At 42.9% G+C, this 19,610-nt stretch overlaps 1 protein-coding gene across 1 annotated transcript in view; it reads right to left on the reverse strand.

Moving 5' to 3' along the window:
• Positions 1-11,424, reverse strand: part of CSRNP3 (cysteine and serine rich nuclear protein 3) — a 278,203-nt gene extending 266,779 nt beyond the window's left edge. Inside the window, exon 1 of the mRNA XM_063933603.1 lies at positions 11,244-11,424. The gene's annotated coding sequence lies outside the window, so the exon portion shown is untranslated. The remainder of the gene's footprint in view (positions 1-11,243) is intronic.
• Positions 11,425-19,610: the final 8,186 nt, after the last annotated feature.

Raw genomic sequence — 19,610 nt, forward strand, 5'->3', positions numbered from 1 at the left:
TCAAACTCATTCCAGCCACACAGATGGCCAATTTACAGGCACCTTTTATAAATTGGGTCAGAAAATTAACACACTTTTCAAATGATATGTTTACATAAACAGGTTATGATGAGATGGAAAATCATTTATACCTGTACATTTTAAAACTTGTTCTACTTACAAATAAATAGTTGACAGCTTTTTTAAAAATGTTTGTATGATTTTAATATGTAATGATAGAACTTCAAATGTAATATTTGCTTGAAATGCAGGGATCAGGATAATATGACCCAAAAATAGATATTTGAAGAGGTCAATTACAGTATATTGTCACCTGATCCACACAGGTGGTCTATTCACATGCATGATCTACTGTATATAATTGTGCATTTAAAGTCTCTATTTTGTTCCCACCATGCTACAAATGGTAACTGTTGAGATCATCAGTCTAAATGCTTTTAAAGGCAGGCTTGTAATAGGTATATAACATTGTGCTTCCTACCACATATAGTGAGGAGAATGTACAGGGCTATAAATAATAGAGATGAGCGGGTTCGGTTTCTCTGAATCCGAAACCGCCAGAACTTCATGTTTTTTTTCACGGGTCCGAGCGACTCGGATCTTCCCGCCTTGCTCGGTTAACCCGAGCGCGCCCGAACGTCATCATGACGCTGTCGGATTCTCGCGAGGCTCGGATTCTATCGCGAGACTCGGATTCTATATAAGGAGCCGCGCGTCGCCGCCATTTTCACACGTGCATTGAGATTGATAGGGAGAGGACGTGGCTGGCGTCCTCTCCGTTTAGAATTAGAATAGATTAGAGAGACACTTGATTTACTAATTTTGGGGAGCATTAGGAGTACTCAGTAGTGTACAGTGCAGAGTTTTGCTGATAGTGACCAGTGACCACCACTTTTATTTATAATCCGTTCTCTGCCTGAAAAAAGCGATACACAGCACACAGTGACTCAGTCACATACCATATCTGTGTGCACTGCTCAGGCTCAGGCCAGTGTGCTGCATCATCTATTATCTATATATAATATTATATATATCTGTCTGACTGCTCAGCTCACACAGCTTATAATTGTGGGGGAGACTGGGGAGCACTACTGCAGTGCCAGTTATAGGTTATAGCAGGAGCCAGGAGTACATAATATAATCCGTTCTCTGCCTGAAAAAAGCGATACACAGCACACAGTGACTCAGTCACATACCATATCTGTGTGCACTGCTCAGGCTCAGGCCAGTGTGCTGCATCATCTATTATCTATATATAATATTATATATATCTGTCTGACTGCTCAGCTCACACAGCTTATAATTGTGGGGGAGACTGGGGAGCACTACTGCAGTGCCAGTTAAAGGTTATAGCAGGAGCCAGGAGTACATAATATATTATATAGTGAGTGACCACCAGACACACAGTGCAGTTTATTTAATATATCCGTTCTCTGCCTGAAAAAAGCGATACACACAGTGACTCAGTACACTTACACTGGTTGTGACTTGAAGCTATTGTAGCTGCTGGCAAGGTTACACACGCATATGAAATTGTGGTAGACCTGTGTATTTGAACTTGTTATCCAAATCCCTGAATCATAAGGTCACATACCTATTTGAACTTGCGTTCAGGCCTATGCGTTTGAACTTGTTATTCAAGCACTTAACCATAAGGCTTAATCTAACTTTCACCTGTGTACCCCACCGGTGTGTGGTTTTTTCAAGTATCCAGAATACGTAATTGCCATTTTATTGATGCACTAACAGTATTTATCAAGCACTAGAGACATACCCCTGATGAAGTCTTAGAGTAAGACGAAACGCGTCGGGTTATTTGTTCATAAACATCAAATCTCCGAATTGTCAAAGGAGAAGGAGGAATCTATCAAAGTTATTTCAACTGGTCCTCTGTACTATATGGTGTTATCTGCAAGAAGAGATACTATACCGTTTTGTATCATTGCTTTTATGTTGTAATAAATTTTACATGGAACATCTTAAATGTGGTTTTATGCTCACAAATTAGGAGTAAATATCTTAGGGAGACTGCTGTTTTTCCCCGTTGAATATTGGGTGGAAAAACAACCCAAGTGCGCCCATTCCTCTATTGGCACATATTTGTATCTTTTTAGTCCCTCCTAACAAGGGACTTAGTGGAATTTGGCAGCCTTAACCCAATCCTTTCTCACTTTCTGTTTAATAGCGCAAAAGGGAGAGTATCTGTTTTGTCTATATCCGTTCTCTGCCTGAAAAAAGCGATACACACAGTGACTCAGTCAGTCACATACCATATCTGTGTGCACTGCTCAGGCTCAGGCCAGTGTGCTGCATCATCTATATATATTATATATCTGTCTGACTGCTCAGCTCACACAGCTTATAATTGTGGGGGAGACTGGGGAGCACTACTGCAGTGCCAGTTATAGGTTATAGCAGGAGCCAGGAGTACATAATATTATATTAAAATTAAACAGTGCACACTTTTGCTGCAGGAGTGCCACTGCCAGTGTGACTAGTGACCAGTGACCTGACCACCAGTATATAATATTAGTAGTATACTATCTCTTTATCAACCAGTCTATATTAGCAGCAGACACAGTACAGTGCGGTAGTTCACGGCTGTGGCTACCTCTGTGTCGGCACTCGGCAGCCCGTCCATAATTGTATATACCAGTGACCTAACCGTGGTTTTTTTTTCTTTCTTTATACATACATACTAGTTACGAGTATACTATCTCTTTATCAACCAGTCTATATATTAGCAGCAGACACAGTACAGTGCGGTAGTTCACGGCTGTGGCTACCTCTGTGTCGGCACTCGGCAGCCCGTCCATAATTGTATATACCACCTAACCGTGGTTTTTTTTTCTTTCTTTATACATACATACTAGTTACGAGTATACTATCTCTTTATCAACCAGTCTATATATTAGCAGCAGACACAGTACAGTGCGGTAGTTCACGGCTGTGGCTACCTCTGTGTCGGCACTCGGCAGCCCGTCCATAATTGTATATACCACCTAACCGTGGTTTTTTTTTCTTTCTTTATACATACATACTAGTTACGAGTATACTATCTCTTTATCAACCAGTCTATATATTAGCAGCAGACACAGTACAGTGCGGTAGTTCACGGCTGTGGCTACCTCTGTGTCGGCACTCGGCAGCCCGTCCATAATTGTATATACCACCTAACCGTGGTTTTTTTTTCTTTCTTTATACATACATACTAGTTACGAGTATACTATCTCTTTATCAACCAGTCTATATATTAGCAGCAGACACAGTACAGTGCGGTAGTTCACGGCTGTGGCTACCTCTGTGTCGGCACTCGGCAGCCCGTCCATAATTGTATATACCACCTAACCGTGGTTTTTTTTTCTTTCTTTATACATACATACTAGTTACGAGTATACTATCTCTTTATCAACCAGTCTATATATTAGCAGCAGACACAGTACAGTAGTTCACGGCTGTGGCTACCTCTGTGTCGGCACTCGGCAGCCCGTCCATAATTGTATATACCACCTAACCGTGGTTTTTTTTTCTTTCTTTATACATACATACTAGTTACGAGTATACTATCTCTTTATCAACCAGTCTATATATTAGCAGCAGACACAGTACAGTGCGGTAGTTCACGGCTGTGGCTACCTCTGTGTCGGCACTCGGCAGCCCGTCCATAATTGTATACTAGTATCCAATCCATCCATCTCCATTGTTTACCTGAGGTGCCTTTTAGTTGTGCCTATTAAAATATGGAGAACAAAAATGTTGAGGTTCCAAAATTAGGGAAAGATCAAGATCCACTTCCACCTCGTGCTGAAGCTGCTGCCACTAGTCATGGCCGAGACGATGAAATGCCAGCAACGTCGTCTGCCAAGGCCGATGCCCAATGGCATAGTACAGAGCATGTCAAATCCAAAACACCAAATATCAGTAAAAAGCCTCTTTTTTTCTTTGCGTCATGTGCTGTTTGGGGAGGGTTTTTTGGAAGGGACATCCTGCGTGACACTGCAGTGCCACTCCTAGATGGGCCCGGTGTTTGTGTCGGCCACTAGGGTCGCTAATCTTACTCACACAGCTACCTCATTGCGCCTCTTTTTTTCTTTGCGTCATGTGCTGTTTGGGGAGGGTTTTTTGGAAGGGCCATCCTGCGTGACACTGCAGTGCCACTCCTAGATGGGCCCGGTGTTTGTGTCGGCCACTAGGGTCGCTAATCTTACTCACACAGCTACCTCATTGCGCCTCTTTTTTTCTTTGCGTCATGTGCTGTTTGGGGAGGGTTTTTTGGAAGGGACATCCTGCGTGACACTGCAGTGCCACTCCTAGATGGGCCCGGTGTTTGTGTCGGCCACTAGGGTCGCTAATCTTACTCACACAGTCAGCTACCTCATTGCGCCTCTTTTTTTCTTTGCGTCATGTGCTGTTTGGGGAGGGTTTTTTGGAAGGGCCATCCTGCGTGACACTGCAGTGCCACTCCTAGATGGGCCCGGTGTTTGTGTCGGCCACTAGGGTCGCTAATCTTACTCACACAGCTACCTCATTGCGCCTCTTTTTTTCTTTGCGTCATGTGCTGTTTGGGGAGGGTTTTTTGGAAGGGCCATCCTGCGTGACACTGCAGTGCCACTCCTAGATGGGCCCGGTGTTTGTGTCGGCCACTAGGGTCGCTAATCTTACTCACACAGCTACCTCATTGCGCCTCTTTTTTTCTTTGCGTCATGTGCTGTTTGGGGAGGGTTTTTTGGAAGGGACATCCTGCGTGACACTGCAGTGCCACTCCTAGATGGGCCCGGTGTTTGTGTCGGCCACTAGGGTCGCTTATCTTACTCACACAGCGACCTCGGTGCAAATTTTAGGACTAAAAATAATATTGTGAGGTGTGAGGTATTCAGAATAGACTGAAAATGAGTGTAAATTATGGTTTTTGAGGTTAATAATACTTTGGGATCAAAATGACCCCCAAATTCTATGATTTAAGCTGTTTTTTAGTGTTTTTGGAAAAAAACACCCGAATCCAAAACACACCCGAATCCGACAAAAAAAATTCGGTGAAGTTTTGCCAAAACGCGTTCGAACCCAAAACACGGCCGCGGAACCGAACCCAAAACCAAAACACAAAACCCGAAAAATTTCAGGCGCTCATCTCTAATAAATAAATAAGGCAATTTTATTTCACATTAAACTGTAATCATATGGTTTTTTAAAACTATTTGATCAGGCAATCTCAGTGTGAACTAAGGGCATAAGGAGAAGATTACAGATAGGTTGAGATGAGCTATAAGCCTATTTACTAAATGGTGCAATAAGTGTTAACATTTTAGATTTATGAAATAGAAAGTGATGAATATATGGGTCATTCCATGTCACTCACCTTACATTTCATGTTCATTTTTAGAAGTTTCAGTGCACCGCGCAGAAATATTAATCTGAATATCCCCATTTTAAAACTATGACACTAATATATGTGGTAGGTAGTCATAATTCATGCTTGAAAGCAGAAAAAAAATGTACACTCTTAGTAGTTCCATTTTGTTTTATATATGCGTGACTCATGTTACAACAGGATGGACATAGGAACTAAGGGGATATATTTATTTAAACCTGCTCTCCTAAGTACAGTATTATTACAATATGATTGTTATACTGTAGTACATACTTACCGACAATCTGGCTGCCCCCTCTGGGAGGAGGCAGCCAGGTCAGAGCAGCAGGGGGGAGGGGGGGGGGCGTGATGCAGCAGCGTTGGCGTGGTGAGAATGGAGGATGACATTGATGGGCGGGATTGGGTGGCGTGGACGCATGATTGCATAATCGTGGCCTCGCCCCCTGCCTAGCAATGCCGATAATATTGCAAAGCAAGGCATAGAGTGGGGCCTGGGTGACATGAATTGCATCATCTGACCCCCAGACCGCCCACTTTGAACTGCGCCGTCGGAGGTTTGCTAGGGGATGCGGCGGGGTGCGGTTGGCTGACACTCGGCCGGGAGACTTGCCCACTCTTTCGGGGTACTAGGAGTACCACTTGATTTTCGGGAGCCTCTCGGCCATACCGGGAGAGTAGGCAAGCATGCTGTAGTATACACTTACAAGACCCTAAACTTATGATTGACACACAAACAAAAAACTGAATGTTAACAAAACTATACTTAAAATCCAGAGGCGTCACTCAGCTACAATACACCCGGTGCGGCGGTAGATGCAAAAGGGGCATGGCTTCGCAGGACGGGGAAATAGCTTCACGGGAAGGGCGTGACTAGACATCCCAACCCCCGTTTTCAACACTCTGGGGGTCCGAGAGATGCGGGCTTGTGTGTCTGCAGTGCTGGCTTTTACAAGGAGATGGGTTGCTGCACGCAATGTTATAGTGTAGCACTCGGCTCCTGTCACTGAGCATGAGCTGACACTTTAGTGTCACCCCTTAGCGGGTGTCAGCAGGGTGCAGGCTGCACCCACCTTGTGGTGCAACTGTCAAAATCAATTTTGACATGTGACTCATGTTACATACAAATTTGAGGCACGTTACATTTCTGTACCCAGTCAAAGGGCTCTAATACAAATTACTCCAACCTGTAGAATCCATGTGAAATAATCAGTGTAGGCCTGTTTATCTTCCTGATTAACTGTGAAGATGTATAAAATATTTTATCTGGCCTTGATGGCCATTTCCAGTTGCTGACAGCTTGCGCTATCATGCTCACTAAGGGGAGTATTCAATTAGGGTCGGAAGTTTCGACAGGACAGAAAGACAGCACTTTCTGCCGATAATCTGAACTTTTCGATACTTCAATATTCAATTGAAGTGCCATTTTTCCACCCTGTCAAAAATTCCGACAAGTCGAAAAACACATGGGTGCCAGCAGAAATACACAATAAGCGATGGGTTTTCATAAACACTTTAGTTGGGAGCTACGGGCACAACAAAAAAATTAAATTCCCAACAAGTTCCAAATGAATGTCCAACTTGGTAAAATGCTGTGAAAATGTGCACTGTCTCCTGATCTCCGAGTAATCCTTGACTAGCTTCAATGTACAATTTCCTATTATGTGGCTATGCAGCATGGTGCAACACTGTGTGTACAAAGTGGGACCATATACGGTAACTGAGTTCTATAATTCAATAATGTTAAGGTTTAGACATTTTCTGATATTTAACTTAAAAGAGCAGATCACAGCAACTTTGAAACAGGAAAATTGCTTCTCTTGTTTAAAGCATCTTCTAATATATTCTGGTAAATACCCCATTTTCTATTTTACTACAATATCCATGGAACTGCCCAACACATAAGTCAGTACAGTATAGTTGCAGTAAGCTTGGCTAGGGCTGTTTGGTTAATGGTATGTGTTCCAGTTCCACACTCGTGATTGAACATGTTATATACTTGTTATTACTGCAACTATGGTTATAAAGACATACTGGAAGACAAAATGACTTTCAATTATTGTATTTGTAGTGCGTGTGTTGATCTGCAGCACTTGGGTCTGTGTACAAACAGTATATGCCAAGTGTTACTGTATTTAAGGGGGGAATAAAAACAATGTGTCAATTTTAAGTAATACAAGAATAAGTATGGGAACAAAACACAGGTGTGTGTATGTAATTGATTAATAGATGTACAAACTTTTGTTCATGCGTTTATATAGTTAATAAATGCTTTTTATTGTTGTTGCCTGTATAGTTAGTCAGCCTATGTTTGTTCTTAACTAATACTGTATGGCTCTCTACCCCTTTATATCATTTTATGAGCGATGGATGTTGCTATGACGACCTGTCTCAGTTCTCAATGATGGTCATGGTACCATTATTTCTGTCTCTGCAGAAAGGAGACAGAAATTTCAGGCGTGCTCTGTATTGTACTCTACATATTTAACTCTGAGTTTTTAGATGGCAAATAAAGGCAGAAATCCTGACAGGCAGTGGTATTATAATATAGATGGCAGCTACAGCAACTACATCAGGACTCAGGGGGCCCCCACTACAATCTTAAGTATGTTATATATGCTCAGGGAGGCTGGTCCCCCCCCCCCCCCCTCCTTTCTGTGTATCTTATAGAGCAATGTATATGCATAGTGGTATATTATCTCTATACATATCTGCTCACATTAGTCCTTTCTGCACTGTATCCCACTATCAATGATGAAATACATCACTCCCTAGTGACCAGGGGTTAAAGTGGGGGGGGGACGAGGTGGAACCGAGTTTCACCACCTGTAATGGTACGGGGAACTAATTCCACCACCTCCATTGCCCTGCATAGTAATTCCAACAGAAAAACCTGCGTCATCATCTACATCAATAGATGATGCAGGCGGCGCTAGTGTTACTTATGAGCTGCAGCCACCTCCCCCTTCCTCAGGTCCTGGTGGCTCCACGATCCTCCTCCTCTGTGTCTGTTGGACAGCATTCATCCCCTCTTCAGGTCCCAGTGGTTTCCTTTTCTGGTACAGTGTATGTGATGTCATGCTGTCACCACTGATGAAGTGAAGAGGAGCCATGAGGAGAAGCTGGCTCTGTGCATCTTGAAGACAAGATGAGAGGTGGCTGGAGAGACAAGAGAGGTGGGAAAGCTGCTGAGGGGATACAGGGCATGGAGCTGCTGGAGGGACAAAGGCGGTGCGCTGCTGGAGTGACAGAGGCAGAGATGTATAAGGGGCACTACTGTGGTCATTATGTGTAAGGGGCACTACTACTGTGGTAATTGTGTTTAAGAGGCACTACTACTGTGGTAATTATGTGTAAGGGGCACTACTGTGTGGCCCAATGTGCATAAAGGGTACCATTGTGTAGTGCAATGTGAATAAAGGGCACTACTGAGTGACATAATAAGGGGCATTGCTATGTGTTGTAATATAAATCAGGGGCACTACATGAGGTGTAATTGGAATAAGATTGTGCTACTGAGTAGTGTAATTTGAACCGGGGGTACTATTATGTGACCACACTGCTTCTTTGTGAGATCAATGTCCCTTTATAAAGTATGGGAAGTTGTGTACTAATTCATAGTTTGCAAGGAGGTGCCGAAAACACTAGCACTGGCTCTGGCTCTACGTAATGTGTGTGTGTGGGGGGGGGGGGGGGGGGGGTAGGTGGCGGGGAAAATGAGTTCCACCACCTCTCCAGGACCACTTTAAGACCTGCTAATGACATAACATGCCATTCCTACTTATACATGCCTTCAAACTAGTTTAAAGGGGCGCTCTGGGAGAAAATAAGTACACTATGGAGAGGAGAAGACAAACCATGTAAACTCTACTGAATCAGTTAACTGATGTACTAATACCTTCAAGGAGCATTTTTATACATTAATTCATGAATACTGTACATGTAAAAAAAAAATTAATGTTATTTGTTCAGAAAGCTTTAAATTAGATAAATTACATCTGTTTTATTGCAATTTTTGTTTTAATGCTCTGTCTTGACATGAGAATTACATTGAGGGGATCTCCTCTGCCATTCTGCTTTGATTGCCAGTATGTCAGAGCAGAATTCTATGTTATAACGGTGAGCCAGGCGCATTTTAAGATTGGGGAGCCTACTGTATGTGCAAAAGTCTGTGGCCCAATCACCCCTTTAAAAACAGCAAAAAATAAAACAAAAAACAAGGCAGTGGCACCTGTACAGAACAAAGACTCTGGCACTAATGCAGTGTCTTCGGAGTAGGCATAATAATCCGCCATTACCTTCGGAAATATGGCACACACCGCATTTCCAAAGGTACAGTATTAACATAATTATAGCATGGGTAGGAGAGGCAAGAGGTAAATAACTGAAATTGGTGAAGGGTATGTGGTGTAAACCATGCTGGACCCAAAAGCCATTGAACACTGTAAACCCAGCTCGCATTATAGATCTGTAGTGAGTACTGTATGTGTGAAATTTTGATTTCTTGAGCACAGAGTGTTTCATGAATATTGATGCATCTGGCTATGTCATTAATATCAAATTGGCCCTCTTGGAGAGGAAGGTGGAATTAAAGAATTAATATCTGCATTATTTATCATTTAGATTTTGTATTGCAGGGGCAGGAATTATTCTTTACAGGCCTTCTATATTCCTCCAGGTATAATTTAAATTTAGCATTTTTGATTTTTCTTCGATGCATTTTCTGATTACTAGTTTAGAATAGAATAGTTTTAATCCTTTGGAATAATTGCTCTGCCTGCTCCCAACCTTGAGATAAACCAGATGAATATATGAATATCATTGACAGAGATAAGATGCTATGATGTCACAGGACCTCTTGAGACCAATAGGAAGCACCAGAAGTATTTATTTACATTCACAAATGACTCAATGTAGAGGAATTAGCAACTTGTCTTTGTAGTTTATGAAACATATTAAAGTATTTACACAATCTAATGTCATCATTTTAACTCTTGCATCAATTCTATTATTTAATGATAGAATTTTAACATTACACTTTATTAATATTTTTGTTACATTCTACTGTTTTCACAATTTAGACAAAATCTGTCCAAAAAAATAAATAAATATATACATGTTTATAAAGGTTTTTATGCATTTCATTATTTTGAGATATTAATATTCCTACCATAGACTGATATAGTATTCTGCTTAGAATTAAGATATATAATTATAATATATAATTTGTATTTTGTTTATTTGATTGTACATATAGATTTAGAAATTATAATATTCCTACCATAGACTGATATAGTATTATGCTTAGAATTAAGGTATATAATTATAATATACAATTTGTATTTCTGTTTATTTGACTGTACATATATATTTAGAGATAATAAATGTTTGTTTATAAAAATATATATATATTTCCTAATTCTACAGAAAACGCTCTCAATTATATAGCAATCAAACTAGCATTTTGTAAATATATATACTTTAACAAAATAGCTGTGAACATATCAAACTCAGTAATCTCATTATTAATTGAAGCTGCTGTGATATATTTTGTGTATCACTCTATAAACTGTTGGGAGTCTCATATAAAAAGAATACATTTTATTTGATGCCTCAAACACATGTCAATATTTGTATTATTACTGTTTGTACTACAAAACCTACAACAGTTCTCTCCAGGATATACAGTCAATTGTGTATAATCATATATATAAAAAAAAAGAAATAAAAAAGATACAGCAGGTATGCTTATCATTTTTCTTTTGTTTATATATACAATATAGTAACCCTAAAGTAACAATTACTGAAAGTACAATAGATCAACATTGATTCTACACAAAGCATTACTCTAAAAGAATATAAGAAAAAAATGACTTACTTGGACCAACTTCTCTAATATCAACACCAGGGTACTGATTACCGTGGCATAAAGTAATGTATGCTGGGATAAATTGGTGTTGCCTTAGCCTTGCCAAAGCATTCTACACCGAACACTGTTATTCTGCATCAGCTCTGCACTACACAAAAGCTCATTTCCTTCTGAGTGTGACATCACAGCCTCTCACTGGTCGATGCCGCCCGCCTGGTCACACGGGACATGTCTCTGAGAAAGCTGCAGCTCTGTGATTACATAGCTTTTTTAAATTAGAGTGGCAGTGAAAGCTAATGGGAGAAGATGAACTGTGCATATGGAAAATGAAGGGCATGGCTTTAGGAAAAACAGAAGCAGAATTTGCAAGCTGTGATAGGGAAAGCATATACAAGAAATGGAAAGCTAGTATGTACATTTAATCCTAGCACATCTTAAAGGGAAATCCTAAAATTAGAAATATACATAACACTTTCGTGTATATTATAAATAACAAATTGAATGTTGTTTTATATTAATTACAAAAGTGCTGATATAGAGGATAAACTAGTGTAATGAATGCCCTCAGCCTCTATGTAAACCTCAATAATAAGTTTCCAGTCTTCATCTATTCCAGTGGTTCTCAAACTCGGTCCTCAGGACCCCACACAGTGCATGTTTTGCAGGTAACCCAGCAAGTGCACAGGAGTATTCATTATTCACTGACACATTTTAAAAGGTCTACAGGTGGAGCAAATTGTTTCACTTGCGATTCTGTGAGGAGACCTGCAAAACATGCACTGTGTGGGGTCCTGAGGACCGAGTTTGAGAACCTGTGATCTATTCTATAGCATCCTCCTTTCCTACAGAGCAGGTACTGATCACCTACTCAGTTGCCCCTGGGTCTTATGCTGGGTACACACTGGGCGATATTTCTGTTTGATCAAATGAGCGATATATCGCGAGTGGGTCGGCAAGTGTGTACGATGTCGTTTATGCACATATCGTGTTGTCCCTGTAGCACAGCCGATACCCTATATATCTGCAGCTATATTGGCATTGGTACGGATGATCGTCCACCAGTACATTGGATGCAGGGACTGACGTCACAGCTGGGCGGAGAAATTAAAGTGCCTGTCCAGCTGTGATGTGAGGAGCGACATATCGAGCGGCCGATCGGTACATGTATATGCTTACTTGAATCGGCCGCTCTGTCACACTCCAGTGAGTCACATGCAACATTTTCCAGACGGCTGTGCTGCACAGTCAACCAGAAGATATTGCATGCGCCTCGGTGCAGTGATATGAGGGATGGAACTAGATGTTGTTCCATCGTCAATTACATCGGCTAGTGTGTATGTCAGATCTTAGCTGGGAAGGGAATTCGGCCCAAACATCGGGATAATTGCCCATCGCTCTGTGTACCCAGCCTAAGAACAACAGAGCTGAAAATCCAAGAGACAATTTTGGTGAATTGTTACCCAAGTGTGGCTAAGTACATCAAACTGCGAGCATATTACACATCTGATGTCTTACATATGTTCACACAGTTTACGCACATATACAGAGGTCCCGGCTGACAAGTCTGGCTGTGGCATTGACTGATCTATCACACTGTCACAGTTATCACACTGTTTACTCAATTTCAATTGCAAAATGATCATTTGTAACATAAGATGGGCTAAATCAATAAGTTAAAGTGAACCAGGAGGTAGCAATTCTGAGGACAAAGCCATTTTTTAATTTATTAATTGACTAGCTACCAGTTTATTAAATTGTGTCTGTTATAATGACAGCATATCATTCTGCCTGGTTTTGTTTATTTTGAGGAAGTCATCGAGACATGGGTTCATCCTGGTGATGAGTGAAAAGTACAGTGATAGTCAACACTATCATCTTACTTCCAGGTTTGGACCTGGCTGTGCATGTGCAAATCAGAAATCTTGTGATGGGCAATGGGAAAAGAAGCCCAGCAAGGAGGAATCAGAAGATCCCTCTCTGGCAGGTATACCCCCATAGAAGCAAGCTGGTTAACACCATTTAATCTTCAAATTCAGTTACTGTACAGTTGCTAACGGATACAAGGTTTTGTAGCCTGTTATATAACCTCACTAATGCTATTCACACAGAAATGTATGGGGACAGCTGCTGCAAGCAATTTACTTGGCGGACAGAAAGAACTGTACAGTATGTTGCAGTATATAGATCAGTTTGTTTCCATAGAAACCATCATTGTAGCATAACTGAAAGAAGACATTTTTATCCTGTCTCTGAAGCATTTCTAAGCCACCACTCAGTCACTTTGAAATGATAACATTATGGGGTATACTGTAGAGATGAGCGCCTGAAATTTTTCGGGTTTTGTGTTTTAGTTTTGGGTTCGGTTCCGCGGCCGTGTTTTGGGTTCGAACGCGTTTTGGCAAAACCTCACCGAATTTTTTTTGTCGGATTCGGGTGTGTTTTGGATTCGGGTGTTTTTTTCAAAAAACACTAAAAAACAGCTTAAATCATAGAATTTGGGGGTCATTTTGATCCCAAAGTATTATTAACCTCAAAAACCATAATTTACACTCATTTTCAGTCTATTCTGAATACCTCACACCTCACAATATTATTTTTAGTCCTAAAATTTGCACCGAGGTCGCTGTGTGAGTAAGATAAGCGACCCTAGTGGCCGACACAAACACCGGGCCCATCTAGGAGTGGCACTGCAGTGTCACGCAGGATGTCCCTTCCAAAAAAACCTCCCCAAACAGCACATGACGCAAAGAAAAAAAGAGGCGCAATGAGGTAGCTGTGTGAGTAAGATTAGCGACCCTAGTGGCCGACACAAACACCGGGCCCGTCTAGGAGTGGCACTGCAGTGTCACGCAGGATGTCCCTTCCAAAAAACCCTCCCCAAACAGCACATGACGCAAAGAAAAAAAGAGGCGCAATGAGGTAGCTGACTGTGTGAGTAAGATTAGCGACCCTAGTGGCCGACACAAACACCGGGCCCATCTAGGAGTGGCACTGCAGTGTCACGCAGGATGTCCCTTCCAAAAAACCCTCCCCAATCAGCACATGATGCAAAGAAAAAGAAAAGAAAAAAGAGGTGCAAGATGGAATTGTCCTTGGGCCCTCCCACCCACCCTTATGTTGTATAAACAAAACAGGACATGCACACTTTAACCAACCCATCATTTCACTGACAGGGTCTGCCACACGACTGTGACTGATATGACGGGTTGGTTTGGACCCCCCCCAAAAAAGAAGCAATTAATCTCTCCTTGCACAAACTGGCTCTACAGAGGCAAGATGTCCACCTCATCTTCACCCTCCGATATATCACCGTGTACATCCCCCTCCTCACAGATTATCAATTCGTCCCCACTGGAATCCACCATCTCAGCTCCCTGTGTACTTTGTGGAGGCAATTGCTGCTGGTCAATGTCTCCGCGGAGGAATTGATTATAATTCATTTTAATGAACATCATCTTCTCCACATTTTCTGGATGTAACCTCGTACGCCGATTGCTGACAAGGTGAGCGGCGGCACTAAACACTCTTTCGGAGTACACACTTGTGGGAGGGCAACTTAGGTAGAATAAAGCCAGTTTGTGCAAGGGCCTCCAAATTGCCTCTTTTTCCTGCCAGTATAAGTACGGACTGTGTGACGTGCCTACTTGGATGCGGTCACTCATATAATCCTCCACCATTCTATCAATGTTGAGAGAATCATATGCAGTGACAGTAGACGACATGTCCGTAATCGTTGTCAGGTCCTTCAGTCCGGACCAGATGTCAGCATCAGCAGTCGCTCCAGACTGCCCTGCATCACCGCCAGCGGGTGGGCTCGGAATTCTGAGCCTTTTCCTCGCACCCCCAGTTGCGGGAGAATGTGAAGGAGGAGATGTTGACAGGTCGCGTTCCGCTTGACTTGACAATTTTGTCACCAGCAGGTCTTTCAACCCCAGCAGACCTGTGTCTGCCGGAAAGAGAGATCCAAGGTAGGCTTTAAATCTAGGATCGAGCACGGTGGCCAAAATGTAGTGCTCTGATTTCAACAGATTGACCACCCGTGAATCCTTGTTAAGCGAATTAAGGGCTGCATCCACAAGTCCCACATGCCTAGCGGAATCGCTCCCTTTTAGCTCCTTCTTCAATGCCTCCAGCTTCTTCTGCAAAAGCCTGATGAGGGGAATGACCTGACTCAGGCTGGCAGTGTCTGAACTGACTTCACGTGTGGCAAGTTCAAAGGGCATCAGAACCTTGCACAACGTTGAAATCATTCTCCACTGCACTTGAGACAGGTGCATTCCACCTACTATATCGTGCTCAATTGTATAGGCTTGAATGGCCTTTTGCTGCTCCTCCAACCTCTGAAGCATATAGAGGGTTGAATTCCACCTCGTTACCACTTCTTGCTTCAGATGATGGCAGGGCAGGTTCAGTAGTTTTTGGTGGTGCTCCAGTCTTCTGTACGTGGTGCCTGTACGCCGAAAGTGTCCCGCAATTTTTCTGGCCACCGACAGCATCTCTTGCACGCCCCTGTCGTTTTTTAAAAAATTCTGCACCACCAAATTCAAGGTATGTGCAAAACATGGGACGTGCTGGAATTTGCCCATATTTAATGCACACACAATATTGCTGGCGTTGTCCGATGCCACAAATCCACAGGAGAGTCCAATTGGGGTAAGCCATTCCGCGATGATCTTCCTCAGTTGCCGTAAGAGGTTTTCAGCTGTGTGCGTATTCTGGAAAGCGGTGATACAAAGCGTAGCCTGCCTAGGAAAGAGTTGGCGTTTGCGAGATGCTGCTACTGGTGCCGCCGCTGCTGTTCTTGCGGCGGGAGTCCATACATCTACCCAGTGGGCTGTCACAGTCATATAGTCCTGACCCTGCCCTGCTCCACTTGTCCACATGTCCGTGGTTAAGTGGACATTGGGTACAACTGCATTTTTTAGGACACTGGTGAGTCTTTTTCTGACGTCCGTGTACATTCTCGGTATCGCCTGCCTAGAGAAGTGGAACCTAGATGGTATTTGGTAACGGGGGCACACTGCCTCAATAAATTGTCTAGTTCCCTGTGAACTAACGGCGGATACCGGACGCACGTCTAACACCAACATAGTTGTCAAGGACTCAGTTATCCGCTTTGCAGTAGGATGACTGCTGTGATATTTCATCTTCCTCGCAAAGGACTGTTGAACAGTCAATTGCTTACTGGAAGTAGTACAAGTGGGCTTACGACTTCCCCTCTGGGATGACCATCGACTCCCAGCGGCAACAACAGCAGCGCCAGCAGCAGTAGGCGTTACACGCAAGGATGCATCGGAGGAATCCCAGGCAGGAGAGGACTCGTCAGAATTGCCAGTGACATGGCCTGCAGGACTATTGGCATTCCTGGGGAAGGAGGAAATTGACACTGAGGGAGTTGGTGGGGTGGTTTGCGTGAGCTTGGTTACAAGAGGAAGGGATTTACTGGTCAGTGGACTGCTTCCGCTGTCACCCAAAGTTTTTGAACTTGTCACTGACTTATTATGAATGCGCTGCAGGTGACGTATAAGGGAGGATGTTCCGAGGTGGTTAACGTCCTTACCCCTACTTATTACAGCTTGACAAAGGGAACACACGGCTTGACACCTGTTGTCCGCATTTCTGGTGAAATACCTCCGCACCGAAGAGCTGATTTTTTTGGTATTTTCACCTGGCATGTCAACGGCCATATTCCTCCCACGGACAACAGGTGTCTCCCCGGGTGCCTGACTTAAACAAACCACCTCACCATCAGAATCCTCCTGGTCAATTTCCTCCCCAGCGCCAGCAACACCCATATCCTCCTCATCCTGGTGTACTTCAACACTGACATCTTCAATCTGACTATCAGGAACTGGACTGCGGGTGCTCCTTCCAGCACTTGCAGGGGGCGTGCAAATGGTGGAAGGCGCATGCTCTTCACGTCCAGTGTTGGGAAGGTCAGGCATCGCAACCGACACAATTGGACTCTCCTTGTGGATTTGGGATTTCGAAGAATGCACAGTTCTTTGCTGTGCTGCTTTTGCCAGCTTGAGTCTTTTCATTTTTCTAGCGAGAGGCTGAGTGCTTCCATCCTCATGTGAAGCTGAACCACTAGCCATGAACATAGGCCAGGGCCTCAGCCGTTCCTTGCCACTCCGTGTGGTAAATGGCATATTGGCAAGTTTACGCTTCTCCTCCGACAATTTTATTTTAGGTTTTGGAGTCCTTTTTTTACTGATATTTGGTGTTTTGGATTTGACATGCTCTGTACTATGACATTGGGCATCGGCCTTGGCAGACGACGTTGCTGGCATTTCATCGTCTCGGCCATGACTAGTGGCAGCAGCTTCAGCACGAGGTGGAAGTGGATCTTGATCTTTCCCTAATTTTGGAACCTCAACATTTTTGTTCTCCATATTTTAATAGGCACAACTAAAAGGCACCTCAGGTAAACAATGGAGATGGATGGATTGGATACTAGTATACAATTATGGACGGGCTGCCGAGTGCCGACACAGAGGTAGCCACAGCCGTGAACTACCGCACTGTACTGTGTCTGCTGCTAATATATAGACTGGTTGATAAAGAGATAGTATACTCGTAACTAGTATGTATGTATAAAGAAAGAAAAAAAAACCACGGTTAGGTGGTATATACAATTATGGACGGGCTGCCGAGTGCCGACACAGAGGTAGCCACAGCCGTGAACTACCGCACTGTACTGTGTCTGCTGCTAATATATAGACTGGTTGATAAAGAGATAGTATACTCGTAACTAGTATGTATGTATAAAGAAAGAAAAAAAAACCACGGTTAGGTGGTATATACAATTATGGACGGGCTGCCGAGTGCCGACACAGAGGTAGCCACAGCCGTGAACTACTGTACTGTGTCTGCTGCTAATATAGACTGGTTGATAAAGAGATAGTATACTCGTAACTAGTATGTATGTATAAAGAAAGAAAAAAAAACCACGGTTAGGTGGTATATACAATTATGGACGGGCTGCCGAGTGCCGACACAGAGGTAGCCACAGCCGTGAACTACCGCACTGTACTGTGTCTGCTGCTAATATATAGACTGGTTGATAAAGAGATAGTATACTCGTAACTAGTATGTATGTATAAAGAAAGAAAAAAAAACCACGGTTAGGTGGTATATACAATTATGGACGGGCTGCCGAGTGCCGACACAGAGGTAGCCACAGCCGTGAACTACCGCACTGTACTGTGTCTGCTGCTAATATATAGACTGGTTGATAAAGAGATAGTATACTCGTAACTAGTATGTATGTATAAAGAAAGAAAAAAAAACCACGGTTAGGTGGTATATACAATTATGGACGGGCTGCCGAGTGCCGACACAGAGGTAGCCACAGCCGTGAACTACCGCACTGTACTGTGTCTGCTGCTAATATATAGACTGGTTGATAAAGAGATAGTATACTCGTAACTAGTATGTATGTATAAAGAAAGAAAAAAAAACCACGGTTAGGTGGTATATACAATTATGGACGGGCTGCCGAGTGCCGACACAGAGGTAGCCACAGCCGTGAACTACCACACTGTACTGTGTCTGCTGCTAATATATAGACTGGTTGATAAAGAGATAGTATACTCGTAACTAGTATGTATGTATAAAGAAAGAAAAAAAAACCACGGTTAGGTGGTATATACAATTATGGACGGGCAGCCGAGTGCCGACACAGAGGTAGCCACAGCCGTGAACTACCGCACTGTACTGTGTCTGCTGCTAATATAGACTGGTTGATAAAGAGATAGTATACTCGTAACTAGTATGTATGTATAAAGAAAGAAAAAAAAACCACGGTTAGGTGGTATATACAATTATGGACGGGCTGCCGAGTGCCGACACAGAGGTAGCCACAGCCGTGAACTACCGCACTGTACTGTGTCTGCTGCTAATATAGACTGGTTGATAAAGAGATAGTATACTACTAATATTATATATACTGGTGGTCAGGTCACTGGTCACTAGTCACACTGGCAGTGGCACTCCTGCAGCAAAAGTGTGCACTGTTTAATTTTAATATAATATTATGTACTCCTGGCTCCTGCTATAACCTATAACTGGCACTGCAGTAGTGCTCCCCAGTCTCCCCCACAATTATAAGCTGTGTGAGCTGAGCAGTCAGACAGATATATAATATATATAGATGATGCAGCACACTGGCCTGAGCCTGAGCAGTGCACACAGATATGGTATGTGACTGACTGAGTCACTGTGTGTATCGCTTTTTTCAGGCAGAGAACGGATATATTAAATAAACTGCACTGTGTGTCTGGTGGTCACTCACTATATAATATATTATGTACTCCTGGCTCCTGCTATAACCTATAACTGGCACTGCAGTAGTGCTCCCCAGTCTCCCCCACA

Source organism: Pseudophryne corroboree, chromosome 7 (genome assembly GCF_028390025.1).
Source record: "Pseudophryne corroboree isolate aPseCor3 chromosome 7, aPseCor3.hap2, whole genome shotgun sequence".
Taxonomy (NCBI): domain Eukaryota; kingdom Metazoa; phylum Chordata; class Amphibia; order Anura; family Myobatrachidae; genus Pseudophryne; species Pseudophryne corroboree.